Genomic DNA, 15,946 nt, shown 5'->3' with positions numbered 1-15,946 from the left:
GACAGCCTCGTCGAGGCAGTTGGAAAATTGCTGGGAGGATGAATAATTTCTTCAAAGCAAGACAGATATGCTTGTGTGCATGTGCATGAAAATAAGAATGTGCCTCCTGTGTAAATCCCAGTGTCCAACCGGTCAAATAGTAAATGCCCTGATTAATAGATAAACTCTTATTTCCTGGTCAAGAGCGACTTAATATTTCTCAATGACTGGCGTGGGTTTTTTTTTTTAGTGCATTTAAAATGTCTCACTCAACAGTGAACCAACATTGTGTTTCTTTACTTGACATTAGAGACATAAATGCAGTGAAGAAATGGCTTCCTTGGGGCTGCATTATTTCATTTTCAGAGCCAAACAATGCACTGGATGGTATGGCTTTGGAGGGCATTGAACCGTTGCATCATCAAAGGCACTTTATACATCAGCTATTTTACCTGACGTGGATTAATTATACAGTGGGGAAATTTAGCGCTGCTGTAGCTGAAATCCTGTATGAAAAAAAGCTGAAATTTGATTCTGATCAGAGACTGGCCATTTGGGAAATGCCTCACTGTCTTATGGTGCTATAAATGTGTGTTACAGTAAGGAATTACTCTGAGCAAACATGAACATGTTGCATTAGTCATTAAAAAGGAATGGAAAATGTATTAAGTATCTTCATACTGATTCATCTGGTCTTTCCATTGGCAACAGTATATGAAGTACCATTTTATCCATTATCAAAGTGAAAATGATATATGGTATTGATTTGGAGCTCTATGTAGGAGCCTAGATATCAGATCAATAAACTCACCCTATTTCTCTGGTTAAAGATATGTGTAACCGCAATGCTAAGATACAAATATTACCAGCAATGTTTAGGAGTTTTAAAGTCAGCATGGAATGAAAATTCAGCCCCATCTATTTTCTAAATTTATTTTAATGTGAATCTTACTGGATCTTATTGGGAATAATTCATGCATGAATTGTTCAGCAACAATTTTAACTCAGAAAGTTTTAAAACTACAAATAAATGGCAAGTAACACATTGTATTAAATGTGACCACATTCTTTGTGTAGAACTGATACACAATGTACACATTCTAGGTCTCAATGTGCACAATTAATCAATGCACATTATTCCAAAGAAAAATGAAGATTTTTTAATATTTCATCAAAATATAATAGCTTGGCCTTCTAAAATGACTTTCCTTTTCAGTTGACATCATCATGGTTTCTTAAAGGGATAGTTCACCCAAGAATTTAAATTTGATGTTTATCTGCTTACCCCCAGGGCATCCAAGATATATTTTGTTAATATAACTTTGTTTCTTCAGTAGAACACAAACAGCGCATATTCGATCACACTCCTAACTGAGACTGTAGATGGAGTGTCAATGGTCCACTTGAGAAATACAGTAGGTGGCGGTACTGCACTTATTTATACTGCGATCTGCTGTAAAGCAAGAAGAAGAAGAAGAAGACACATCATGCACCAGCTGTTGAGAACATGTTCAGGACAGTTTGGGCATTGTGGTGAATCAGAGGTAAAAAACTATATAAATACTGTTCAGTTTCTTGCACAGACCGTTCATTTCATGTCTTTACACATCAGTGTATCGTCATGAGCTGCAGGGTTTAATCTGGTTTTGTGTATGTTTTTTTGACTCTCAAATCCGTGATTTCCATTCACTTCCATTATATGACTGACAGACAGCAACAGTTTGAGTTAAAAATCTTGGTTTCTGTTCTACTGAGGAAACAAAGTCACCTACATCTAAACTCTGCAGGACATTGGCACTCCAGGACCGGCGTTGCATATCCCTGCTCTAGATCATACTGGCAAAAAAAAAGAAAAAAAAGATTGCACATTGATGTAAGTAAATTATGCTATTGTGCATTTGAACAAATTGACCTATATCCTCCAAATGCAAATTACAAAGTAAGAAACTTGGCATACATACACAACCAGACATTTTCACTAAGTTGCATCAAATCCTGGCCATAGGTGTTCCAACAAATTTTAATAAAAAAAATTTAAAAATATACAAAGCTCAGAATCCTTGCTACTAAATTGTATTTACTGTTTAAAAAAAACAGATAATATGTACCTTTTTGGTAGTTCTCCAGAATTAACTACCAACAGTATAATTGCTGTCCACCTTTCAATCAATTTCTAATGGACAAAATGAAGTCCTGTTGTTCTCCACTGAATACTCTGTTTCATATAGAAATACAACCTATGAAAGAAACGAAATGGGTTGCAGGTGTTGCTTCACGCTGACTTCAGCTGAATTTAGTTTGAGCTAAGATTCTGTTTATCTCTCTCACTCATTGACTTTTTGGATGCAGTTTTAAAAACACACACAACATTAAGCATCTGCTCTTATAAGAAGAGTGCTGAACGACCACAGCGTTCTTAGTAAACAGCATCCTTCCCGTCCTCTTCCGCCGGATTCCCTGCCAAGGAGGTGTCAGGAACGACCAGCAACACACACACACATACACACACAGACACGTGAGACCCGTGTGCCTTTGAATGGGCGGGCAGAGGACGACTGGGTCGTTACAATTATCACCAGCTATTTTCAGCTGCACGCAGACCAGGAGAAGGATGCCAACTAGCATTTTCTAAGCATTGTTGTTTAATTCAATGACAGCTCATTTAAAAGGCAATAAATCTTACAGGCTTTGGGGAGTGAGGACAAACAATGTGGGCGAGAATGTATTGTGGAGCATCTATATGTGGGTGTGTTTGTTCATTTGTCTATGTAAAGGCCTGTACGTGTTTGTATGAAAGTGTGAGTGTAGAAAGCTAAGGTCAGCGACGTGAGGTTCGTCGAGGTCACTTGTGGGAACAAGGTTAAGTGGTCGAGGTGTGAGGTTACTGGCCTGTGTTAAGTAACTAGTCAATCAATGTTAAGTCAAGAGGCACACACTGATGGATCTGGGATTTACAGCCAAAGAGACTTTTACCACTATAGCAAAGGTGTGTGACTTTGAGTCCAAAATGGCTATTATTTGATACACACATTTGTAAGGTGTCTAAATGATCGACATGATCAAAACATTGCTTGAAATTCAGCTGTACGCAATCTACTACACACCTTCTGGCATCTGATTAGTAGTTAATACCTTTTAGCAACTTTTTTAGTATAAGTGTATTAATCCATACATCATATTAAAATATGAGTATCAAAGACCATCAGGCTTTCAAGGAATGTTTATTTGTTCATTGTATTTATCATTGTATTGTTTTGCATGATATATTTTATTTCCCCACAATAAAAACTACAGAGCTTTGATAATAAAACTAAGCATTTAAATTAAATGGTACAGAGTGACTACTTACACTTTTATACATTTTATGTAAGTAGTCAGTGATACTGTTATAAAGATCTCATAGATTTACATTACAAGCTGTCAGAATTTTACTTTTTGGTCATATTAATATCAGAAACTGCACCAAATTGCATATTGTCGCTCGGTTTGGGTATCAGAATAAAATCGAGGTATTTTTCCCCTCGATATAAGCCCCATATCCCCACAACATCATACTATATGAGCCATAAATATATAAAATGTGATACTTATGATGCAATACATATGAAAACATATTTATTTATTTTTCTCTGATATTCAGTAAAATACTCAAAAAAAAAATACATTCCAAACATTTTTTATTATTATAGTTTTTTAGATATGTTGCTATTTTAGATATTTTAAAAGATAAAGGTTCAATACACTGTTTCAAAACAATTATATCATATGACTAACATGTCATATGTCGATCTACAAGACCACAACTGTAGAGAAAGCGTTTTTGTTTGGTTTGTTTTTTAATGATTATGTTCCAGTTTAATGAGTTTAGACTAAAATCAATTGTTTATCAAATTGTGATCTTGCACAAATAAATAACATCCGAACAGTGACATACAGAGTTCCCATTGAAAACGGATGGAGGGACATATATTCCTGCTGTGGATCTGAAATGCCAGCTCTGTTTGACAGACAACTAGAGAGCCTTTGTGAGGATTGGAGTGTAGATCCCTGTTTATTTGTGCTGACTTGCTCAGAACGATCTGTCGGATGTCTCCTGGCTTACACGTACATGTTTGTGAAAAAGCCTCAGTCGAGTCCAGTTGTCAAACATTCTCCCTTCAGCGTGACTGTGGTCAGATGACAGAGACGAAAAAGCTCTCAATATTTCTCCCTGTCATGTGGAACAGCTTTTATTTATAAATTTATTTATTTGATCTCTGTCAACCTGTTTAACTGTACTAAAATATGAATCTTTGAAACAGTCCAAAAAAGATTTGCATTACAGTTATGACAAAAAAATAGCATGTTAAAGAATGCAAAGTGCATTTACTGTCATAAATGCTAAAAGGACATTAATTTTGTACTATAGAACTACATTCTGTTTGTACACAAACTGTCTGCTATTTTGCATTTTAATATTTTTTTAAATGTCCTTGAAACACATACACATAATTTTGCTTTCAAACATTATTTTATATAAAGGTCTATAAGAGGAATTGCATATAATCTTAAAAACTAAATAACTGACAATTTATATGGTTTATAAAATATATATACTATTTTTATTATTTGAAAATGTTATTAAAGCATTATTACATTTTGAGGTGAAAAAAATAATGGTGCTTTAAGAAAAATTTAGAAGCAAAACTGTTTTCAGCATTGATAATCAGAAATGTTTGTTACATATTAAATCAGCATATGCGAATTATTATTATTATATGCTTAAAAAAATAAGTTTTTCGTCACAGGAATAAATTACATTTTTAAATATAATCCAATAAAAATAGCTATATTAAATTGTAATAATATATTACTGCATTTAGTATATATTTTGATCAAATAAATACAGCCTTATAAGACAAAATTTTGAACTGTAGTGTATATATTTTTACAAAACAGTCTCAGTTATTGTTTATCTTACAAATGTATCAAAATGTGCAAAGCGCTGCAAAATATTAATGTTGCCATGACCTGCACAAGTCCAACAATTTGCAAGATTATTAACACAACATAAACTGAATGGGAAAACGTACTCGGTTACTAAACGGAACCTCGGTTCTCTCTAGAAGAGCGAACGAGTACTGCGTCTTAGCTAAGACGCTATGGGAAAAGTCTCTTTTCACGAAATACTGAAGCAAAAAATTATCCTTAATTTTGTATTTTTGTAAAGCGCATTTGCAGCAGTACACAGCCATAGGCGAGACGGCTCTTTCGCTCATTGGCTTGTTCTGCGGCAACTGCACAGCCTATCGAGCGCAGGCTGATGCAACATCAGACCAATAAGGGCGCTTCGCGACCTTCTTGCCACTTCCCGCCGAAACGGGTGTGGCCCAACCTATAAAAGGAGCTCGAAAAGGCTGACTCACCTGATTTATTTCATCGCCGAAGCGAACCAGAGTGAATCGTACGCACGGCAGAGAACGCAGTACTCGTTCGCTCTTCTAGAGAGAACCGAGGTTACGTTTAGTTTAGCTCTCTCATACTGCATCTTAGCTAAGACGCTACGGGAACCCAATGTAAAACGCTGTGCGCGCAGGGATCACACACCAATAAACCTGAAGCAACGCCCAGGATTTACAGTGCACAGTCACCTGAGGAACTCACAGAGAGTCCAGGACAGGAAGGGGGGAAGCCCTCCGTCCCATATCTAGCAGCATCCGTAGATGCGGCAATATGACATCACACAGCCGAGGCAAGGCCTGACCAATGTGGCAATGCGGGTCTTACGCAATACTGCCCATATAATAAGAACTCAGAGTTCCCTTCAGGGCCCTGATTCGACTATACCGACAGCAGCCTTGCTTGCAAGGTGGGAACCTCCAGGTTATAGAACCTGATAAATGTAGACGGCGAGGCCCAACCTGCCGCCATACATATATTCAGCAAGGAGATCCCAGTAGACCACGCCCAAGACGAGGCGACGCCCCTTGTGGAGTGTGCTCTGACGCCCAGCGGGCACTGAAGGCCCCTGGAAGCGTAGGCTAACGCTATACCGTCAACTATCCATCTGGATAGAGTCTGTCTCGAAACAGCCATTCCCTTGGAACGTCCACCGGACGAGACAAACAGCTGCTCAGTCTGTCAAAAGGCAGCAGAGCGAGACACATAAGCTCTTAAAACCCTGACAGGGCAAAGAAGACTCAAGTCTCTATCCTCTCCTGACACCGGCAGGGCAGACAGGGCAATAACCTGAGCCCGAAACGGCGTGTTGAGGGATTTCGGCACATAACCGTGCCTAGGTTTGTGTATGACCTTTGAGCCATTAGGCCCAAACTCCAAGCACGACTGGCTCACAGAGAGCACATGCAGATCACCCACACGCTTCACTGAAGCGAGAGCCAACAAGAATACTGTCTTGAACGACAGATGCTGAAGGCTAACTGATTGGATAGGCTCAAAAAGGGGGACCCTTCATGGCCTCCAAAACCGCCGCGAGGTCCCACATAGGGACTGACGGAGGTCTGGGAGGATTCAGCCTCCTAGCTCCTCTAAGGAACCGGATGACCAAATCATTCCTTCCTATTGACTGACCGAGCGCTGTTTCAGAAAACGCTGCGATGGCCGCCACATAAACTTTGAGCGTGGATGGGGCTCTGCCCTTATCCAACAACTCCTGTAGGAAGGAGAGAACCTCCGTCACCTCACAACTAAGGGGTGAACATCCTCGAGCTGTGCACCAGCTGGAGAACTCCGACCACTTCGAGGCATACAGACGTCGTGTCGACGGAGCTCTAGCCTGAGTGACAGTAATTAGCACTCCCACTGCGAGATCAGCGGGCAACCGTTGAGCGCCCACACATGGAGGGACCACAACTCCGGTTGAGGGTGCCAAATCGAACCCCTGGTCTGCGAGAGGAGGTCCCTCCTCAACGTTACTGGCCACGGGGCGACATCTGCTAACTGCATCAAATCTGGGAACCATGGTTGGTTCTTCCAAAGAGGTGCTACAAGCAGTATTGAACATCTCGTTTCTCTCACCCGTTCTATCACCTGCGGAAGGAGGGAGACGGGAGGGAAAGCACAAAGCAGGCAGCACGGCCATTTCCGTGACAGCGCGCTTTCGTTCTTGGAAAAGAACGCAAGGCAGTGAGCGTTTTCGTGGGACGCGAAGAGGTCCACCTCCGCCCTGCCAAATCTCTCCCACAACAGCCGGACTGTTTGCGGGTGTAGAGACCATTCGCCCGTAGGAACATTGCCTCTGGACAGCCTGTCTGGACCCATATTCTGTAGCCCAGGCACATGCACTGCCCTCAGCGAACGCACGTTGCGCTGAGCCCAAACCAGGAGGCGTTCCGCCAGCCTGTACAGGTTTCGGGACCCGAGACTGCCCTGGCGATTTATGTAGGACACCACAGACATGTTGTCCGAACGGACTAAGACGTGGTGGTCCTTGATTTGGGGACAAAAGCGCATCAGCGCGATCTCCACTGCCAGCATTTCCAGACAGTTGATATGATGGAGCTTTTCCCGTTCTGACCACAGGCCAAAGGACGGTCTGCCCTCGAGCAGCGCTCCCCATCCCGAAGTGGAGGCGTCCGTCGACACTATCTTCACATTCGGGGAAGTCCTGATTGGTACCAGCCGTTTGCTGTCCAGGGTTTCAGGGCTGTGACACAGCTCTGATTGACCTTGAAACGCAGTCGGCCAGACACCCACGCTCTGTCCGGCACCCGCGCCTTCAGCCAGAGCTGCAGGGGGCGCATGCGGAGCAGGCCCAGCTGCAGAACCGGAGATGCTGAGGCCATGAGGCCCAGCACCTTCTGACAGTGTTTGAGCGAAACGGTCGCGCCGCAGCGGAAAGAACTCGCTGCGCGCTGAATGCCCAACGCGCGCTGTGGTGACAGCCGCGCCGTCATGGAACACGAGTTCAGAACTATACCCAAAAACAGAATTGTCTGACTGGGGTTCAGCGAACTCTTCGCCCAATTGACACTGAGACCGAGCTTCTCGAGGTGATCGAGACTTAACCGATATCGTTATGCTTGGTTATGCTTAATCGGTTAAGCATAACCAATGCTTAACCGATTGGGGGAGGGCTGAGCGGGTCCCATGGGACTCGTGATGCCTGCGAGTAACTGTGGGCTGCAAGCGTGCACATTTACCACTTTCGACTCGCTGTCTGCCTGGGCAGAGCGTACGTGCATGGGTTTTGCTTTAACAGAAACCACGCGCCGTGTGTGACATAATGTATGTGGGCACTGAGGAGTGGGCACGTTTACTATGTGGCGCGCGTGGCCGATCTGAGTCGATCTTATGTGCGCGAGCCCTGTGTGCAGGGCTGTGCTTACATGTGGAGATGGGCACCGAGGTGTGGGCATCGTCACTACATTTATAGCACCATCGGCCGTGGCCGGACGAACGTGCACGGGTTTCGTTTTTACAGAAACCAAACGACGCGTGTGACATAGTGATTGTGGGCACTGAGGAGTGGGCACGTTTACTATGTAGTGCGCGTGATCGACTTGAGTCGCTTTTATGGGCGCAAGCCCTGTGTGAAGGGCTGTGCTTATATGTGGAGATGGGCACTGAGGAGTGGACATCATCACTACATTTATAGCACCATCGGCCGTGGCCGGACGAACGTGCACGGGTTTCGTTTTTACAGAAACCACATGACGCGTGTGACATAGTGATTGTGGGCACTGAGGAGTGGGCACGTTTACTATGTAGTGCGCGTGATCGACTTGAGTCGCTTTTATGGGCGCAAGCCCTGTGTGAAGGGCTGTGCTTATATGTGGAGATGGGCACTGAGCAGTGGGCATCGTCACTACATTTATAGCACCATCGGCCGTGGCCGGGACACCAGAAATTACACCTTTTTCGGGAAACATCTGGGTAGCCGTGATAACGGTTTTTGTGTGCAGGCAAGCGGGCAACCGTACAGGCTTGCACATTGCAAAATACGCTGAAACAGTCACAATCCCTGGAACTGAAACAGCGGCGCGCTTAGGTGAGAGCCTGGCCACAGCGGAACTCGTACACCGGCGCTTTGATGAAGCAGCCATCGTGTGTAGTGCAGATGCAGCGTCATGCAGCAGGCATAGATGGCTTTCCTAGGATGGCTTCGGGGCTCCTGCCCTCACCGTAATCTTCTGGCGTGGGGAGACGGCCGGTAGAGCGAGAACGGGGGTCTCGAGCTGCGTTGCTGAAGCTGTTGTGATAACGGCTTTTGTGTGCAGGCAAGCGGGCAACTGTGCAGGCTTGCGCGTTGCAGAAAACGCTGAGACAGTCACAATTCCTGGAACTGAAACAGCGGCGCGCTTGGGTGAGAGCTCGGCCACAGCGGAACTCGTACACCTGCGCTTCGATGAAGCAGCCATCGTGAGTAGTGCAGACGCAGCGGCACACAGCAGGCTTTAGATGGCAACACCGCTTTTGCCGCCGTCCAGCAGAGGGCGGACAAAGGTGCGTCGCTATCGCCTGTTCCACCGGCGGAAGTGACTGGTAGTTCCTGTATTTAGCATCATCCAGTGTGGAGAATGCTAGTGAGACAGACGAACGAGTTTGCGCTGAATACGGAGCGTTCCAAGCCTTCGCCACCTCTTCATGAAGCTCAGGAAGAAATGAGGCGGGCTTTGAGAAGTACGCTCATCCGAAAGGAAAATACCATCTAGCCGGGAAAGAGAGGGGGGGGGCGCTGGTGCAGACCACTCGCGGCCGAGACTCGTCGCGGGCCAATGTGAGCACTCGCCCCAGCTCCTTCTCGATGTCAGCTCGTCTGCTGGGCTTCTGAGCAGAAGGCGCGAGATCCTCGGAGCTCGCCCAGCCCTCACTGCCCGAAGCTAGAAGAGAGCGCGTGTCCTCTTCCCCCGACGCGGCCCTGAGATCGACTTCCTCGGACGACGCTCCGGGCAAACAGCGGCTGCTGCCCACCGGGAAGCGATGCAGGGGAGGCCGGTGAAGCAGGGCGAACCGGCGAGCTCGGTTGAGCTGAAGACGGTTCCGGAATCCGCTGGAAGCGGCGCTTTAACGGCGCCTCAGCGCAGCGGAGAAGGCAGGCTCAGAGAAAAAGGCCAGGCGAGTCCTCAGAGTCACCATGGCAACAGCTCGCAGTGAGGGCATCCGCCGTCAGCGAGCGCGAGCGCTGCATGATCTTCACCCAGGCAGGAGACACAGATGACGTACCGGTCTCCCTCGCTGAGTGGGGCTCTGACGAGCCGCAGGAAGGCATCTTAAAAAAGACGCAAGCTCTTTTACGAGTGTGTGTCGCAAGCCGAACACACACACACACACATAAAGAACAGTTGGATATAACAGAATTGAAAGGATATAGGCGCCGGACAGCGCAGCAGGAACGGCAGTGGAAGGCGGTGATGCCAGCAGCTTCAGAATGGCTCGTCCCGCTGATATGCTTCTCAGATGGCGCTTGCTTCCTTCGTGATCCAGCGATGCGTGAGCTTCGCTGAAGAGATGAAAAATCAGGTGAGTCAGCCTTTTCGAGCTCCTTTTATAGGTTGGGCCACACCCGTTTCGGCGGGAAGTGGCAAGAAGGGCGCGAAGCGCCCTTATTGGTCTGATGTTGCATCAGCCTGCGCTCGATAGGCTGTGCAGTTGCCGCAGAACAAGCCAATGAGCGAACGAGCCGTCTCGCCTATGGCTGTGTACTGCTGCAAATGCGCTTTACAAAAATACAAAATTAAGGATAGTTTTTTGCTTCAGTATTTCGTAAAAAGAGACTTTTCCCGTAGCATCTTAGCTAAGACGCAGTACGAGAGAGCTCTCGTAAGAGAACAGTCCATTTTAAGTTCATTCTGTTGACACAAACCCCATTTACCCTCACTGAGAGGAAACTGGTATTTAATTTCACATTTAAATTACATTTGACTGTATTTTGCATACTTTAGATGCCAATTTTATGTGGGCATATGATGCAACCTGTCCATCTACATTGCACTGCTCTCCAGCGATCAGAAATGAACAGACACAAGCTGACTGCATCATCCACAGGTTTCACTTTGTAGTCTGTTTGATTTCATTCTGTTTGCTGCTGGCTGAGGAAAGAGCCAAAGATGAGTTTTTGCTGAAGTGTCTGTATTTTTTCAGGAAACCTATTATATCTCATTAGGTAAAAGAACAATAACTGAATGCATAAGCTAGAAAGAACAATGCAATGACACAAAACTGATTTCAAATATTGCTAAATACTTGTGACCAGCTGATTTTGTATAATATGATGACTTTCAATTCCTCAGTGAATAAATATGTAAAGTAATTTGTTCTGCTGGTTTGAGAGCATAGTGTCCTCTGCCGCACGAGACGATTTATTTTTAGAGTTTCAATGCCCAGTGTTCGCTTTCTGAGCCCAAACCTTTTTGTAAAGATTATATTTAACCCTTTATAAAGGCTGGCAATTATAAAAAAAAAATTTTACTATGAAAGTCCACCTTTTTTGTTAGGCCGATAATCTCCGGGGTGTATAGGATTTCTCACTGTTATATTTAGCATTTTTGGTGATTTGATGATTTTGTAACAGGAGACGCTGAAGTGATGTAGCCGTGTACACGCTTTTGAGCTGGCCGTTTGCCTCCTTAAATATATTTCAGCGAGAATACAAGCCATCCTTGAGCCTCTCAAAGACACAGTCCTCCTCTTCACTCAACTTTTAAGAGGCTTGACAAATGTAGCTTTGGCCTGAATCGGGGGATTAGGTGGACCGCTGCATGATCCTCGTTTCAGAGCAGGGTTTATGTTGTGGCGTTAAGTGTCCTTTATGATATAGCAGTATATTTTCCAAAGTCTTGTCAGAAATGTAATTAACAGTTTATATTTAGGCTGGGAGTTGAGTTTGTATGGTCAAAATCTTTTTAATGGTACATTTACGAGACAACAATGTACTAAAAACAGAAACGTTTTCCTATGTGTTTTTCAACACTGTCAAAAAGATCCCAGTTCACATGAATCCACGAAAACAACTTAAAAAAGCTTTATGATGCATGCTTGGCCAGTAGTTGGCACTGTCACTTTGTAAAGAAACTACGTACTGTGAGCACACAAAATTACGTAAGATATAAGATTTGAGTGAAGAAAAAAGTGAGTATATGCTAAAAACATGAAACACTATCTGGCAATGGACTTAAATTTTTCTTGCCTCATTGGCAGATACAGTTAACTTATTTGTTTAAAGCAAAAACTATTTTGATGCATTTTTTAGAAACCAAGACAGCTTCCACCAGCGAACTGCAAAATATGATTTTCTTGTATAAGTATCAAAACATTTTTGAATCAAGATGCATTTACTTGAGAAGCAAAATGGTTTAAGATATTATATATATATATATATATATATATATATATATATATATAATAAGAGAAAAAAACAGCCAATGGATTAAGAAAAATCTTAATTCAAAGGTAAAGCAAAACTTCTTTCTCTTTTTTTCTTTTTTATATATATATTTTTTTTTCTGATTCTAAGAAAAAACTCACTTATTTATTATTTATGAAAATGACAAAAATACTGAATAAAAAAATCACTTTTTGTAGTTGTATGGCTGGAAAGTTGACACTGGCTGTATAGTTCACTTAGCAGGTAAAGGAGAAACGAGTTTTCTACTTCTGACTCACTGTGGTTTACATTTATCTAGTTTTCAGTAAATGTTTCATGAGTTTTTGTGCCACGAGTTCACTGACTCCAAAACTGTTCATTTTCTGTCCGTTGTCTGAGTCAGCCCTTCATGTACTTGCTAGGTAAGCTTCTTTGAAAAGAAGTGGGAACACTTTGTTAAAAATATACATCCCATCTTATTAGAGACGCTCTTTGGTGAATCATAAGTGTCAAGGGCCCAAACAATCTCAGGAGCTTTACTTTCTAATTATAATAGAAATGAACAGCTGAAAAAAAAAAATCTCAAAATGACTCACAAAGCTGCTGACCTTTATAAACTCGATCCCTCTGTGAGAATCTTGTGCATTAGAAACCGTTTTCTTCAGCTGTTTGCGGCTCTGAGGTCTGGGGATAGATTTAACCTGTTAACAAGTTTAAAGCATGTGTTCTGTGTTCAACCCAATATAATATAATATTGCTAACACACTACTACAATAATAATATTTGTATACATACATCTTTAGGGGCTTTGGGACCCCAACCCCTAAAATAATGAAGTCACCTCACAAGAACATGGTTAAGTAACTGCAATAAAGCTAGTATTGCTTTTAACAACCCAGATCAGCCGTTATAAAACCAGCCCAAACCAAAGACTTTCTAAATTGTTGTTGACAGAGAAATGAACAGTGCCACATCTAGTACTGCAGGACAGACGAACTTTGATTCCTCAAGCGGTTAGCGAGCGGGGCAGCAACATATTCAAAAATAGCCTCTCAGCAGGAAAAGAGAGAGAGCGAGCGAGCGAGAGAGATTTTGAAGATATTGTCCTCAAAGGCGAGCTTTAGCTTTGAGTGAGATGGAGGGAGAGAGGTGCTGTCTTTGGTAAAATATGAAAGGCCCGTACACGCTGACAGCCCATGGCTTTTCTCCATAGCGCTAACACCAAGTGACTGGAATGATCCATGGCTGCTTTGTGGAGACTTGTGATATAAATGCTGAGGGCGAGATGTTGAAGATCCAAGTCCCCCACGCTCCCCCATCTCTCTTCTTTTGCCAGGCGGAGTTTGTTATGTGCTCTCTTTCGTCTCGCTATTTCCGGGCGGGCGGCAACTCGGCCTCCTGTTCGTCCTTGTGCTTTTTCAGTTTGACAAGTGGGTGGCCTTGGGGACTTCAGACTCCATTTTCAAATTGACCATTTGTAATCAGTTTTCTAAGGAGGGAAGGGGTCGAGGGACGAGGTGAAAAACATGAGGCAGAAAAATGGAAATGAAGCCCTGCTTGATTTGGGATATGAGAGTCAAGCAGAGCTGACCACTTAAAGGGACAGTTCGCCCATAAAAAGTCTTCTTTAAAAAATGATGGGTTAAATACAACCCGGTCCTGGGTAAAATAGTGACAAACCCAGCAATCGGGTTGTTTTCAACCAACAGTTGGGTTAAATGTTTAACACAACCTCCTGGGCATTAACCAAACCGCTGGGTCAAAACAGCCCAGTTGCTGGGTTTGTCCATATTTTAACCAGTGTTGGGTTGTATTTAACCCAGCATTTTTTAAAGTGTACATTCTTTTATATTCTGTGGAATACAAAATAACTTATTTTAGGAAACATCTCAGTGTGTGTGTGTTTCCAATACAATAGAAGTCAGTGGTTACCAAAACTGAATAATTCTTTGATAATAGTACTTATTATAAGAAAAAAAAAAGGCATAAAGGTTTGGAACGGCATGAGGGTGACATATAAAAGAATAGTCAGAAAAAAAAAAGTTTTTTTAGTCAGAAAAAATTTTTAACAGTATATTGAAAAAGTAATAATAAATAAATAAAAATACATAAATAAAAAGTTTGCATATGTCTTCTGTTGATTAAGTGATATGTCAGGCATTTATGGCTTATATAGCATGATATGAAAATAGGGAGCTCATATCGAGGAGGAAAAAACAAATATTCAATTCGGTGCAGTTTCTGATGTATATATATATATGGTCAAAGAGAAGGAATTCTGACAGCTTGTAAATCAATGAGATCTTAACTGTATAGCAGACTACTTGAATAAAATGCATATAAATCTCAGTTGTCACTCTGTATGTCCCAATAATGTCTTAGTAAGATGATATTTAAAAGCTTAGTTTTAAGATCAATTCTCTTTAGTTTCAAAACATATAATGCAATGTAATACAATGATGATTAAGAGATGAACAAATAAACCTTCCTCAAAGGTTGGATCATATTTGATACGTTACATTTTAAGAACTTTTTTATACAGTCCAGTAAGCGTTCATATTACTAACAATATACATGTTATTCTTATTTTCACTTTATTAAAATAAGTAAAGATTTCACAGCAAAAAGATGCATTAGCCACAAGCTGAAGAGTGTTTTTTTACGATGATATTAAAAAGGCCTTTTACTTGCTAAAAAAAAAGTATGAACTATCATTCGGACGACAGAAGGCATTTTCGAACATGAGGAGCCCTTAGAGACCTTATTAATTCGCATCTCAAATATTTTTATAGGGTTTATTTTAATAATAGTTTGAATTTTAGGATGAACTGTCCCTTTAAGAGTTGGAGGTGTGTGTGTGTGTGTGTGTGTGTGTGTGTGTGTGTATACATGATGTAAAAGGCTCAGGAGAGTGAGTTCATGCCCACATCTATCCATCAATGCAAACAGCACATTTTGCAACACATAAAATATATTTTCATTTCTGAAACATTTCTTGCAGAATGGTCCGGAACATTCATTGTTCTTTGACACAAATGTTAGCGAGTACATCTGTGGACACAAGGTCATCCGGTCGAGAGCGTTCGGTCACGCCGGCTGCTCCTGCTCCTTGATATGGTTGACATTTTCGTTAGATAGCTGCCTTTATGTGCTGTGAGAAAGAGAGAGAGGGGCTAACTCATTTTCTGGATGTCTGCTTCACACCTGAAGCCACACTTGTTTCCATCAGCACGTTGTGCTGCTTATGTAAAATGGCACGGTGGTAATAAGGAGACAATCAATGCTGTCCGCTGCTTACTTTTCGACAGGCCGTGTCTGCGGGGCGGAACGACCCTGTCTACCCTCCAAGCTGTGTCCTTTTTTCTAAATTACCGCCAATTTAACACAGGTGGGATGTGATAACTGATATTCATGAAGTCTAAACCAGGTGCTGGACTAGTTCCCTTGCCAACACAATTTGATAATGCAAAAGAAAAAAAATCATGCTGTTCATATAAGTCATTTTCAGAAAACAGTGCTATTTAAAATTACTACAGAACTTGCCGAAAAATCAGACCCACCTTCAGGTCTAAGTACCAAGTTCATAACCTTCTAAAATGTTTTTAATGTTCAAAGAAGTCTCTTATGTTAATCAAGGCTGCATTAATTTGATCAAAAATGCAG

The sequence above is a fragment of the Carassius carassius genome, chromosome 3, assembly GCF_963082965.1.
Source record: "Carassius carassius chromosome 3, fCarCar2.1, whole genome shotgun sequence".
Classification (NCBI taxonomy): Eukaryota; Metazoa; Chordata; class Actinopteri; order Cypriniformes; family Cyprinidae; genus Carassius; species Carassius carassius.
Note: the sequence above shows the minus strand (reverse complement) of the source record.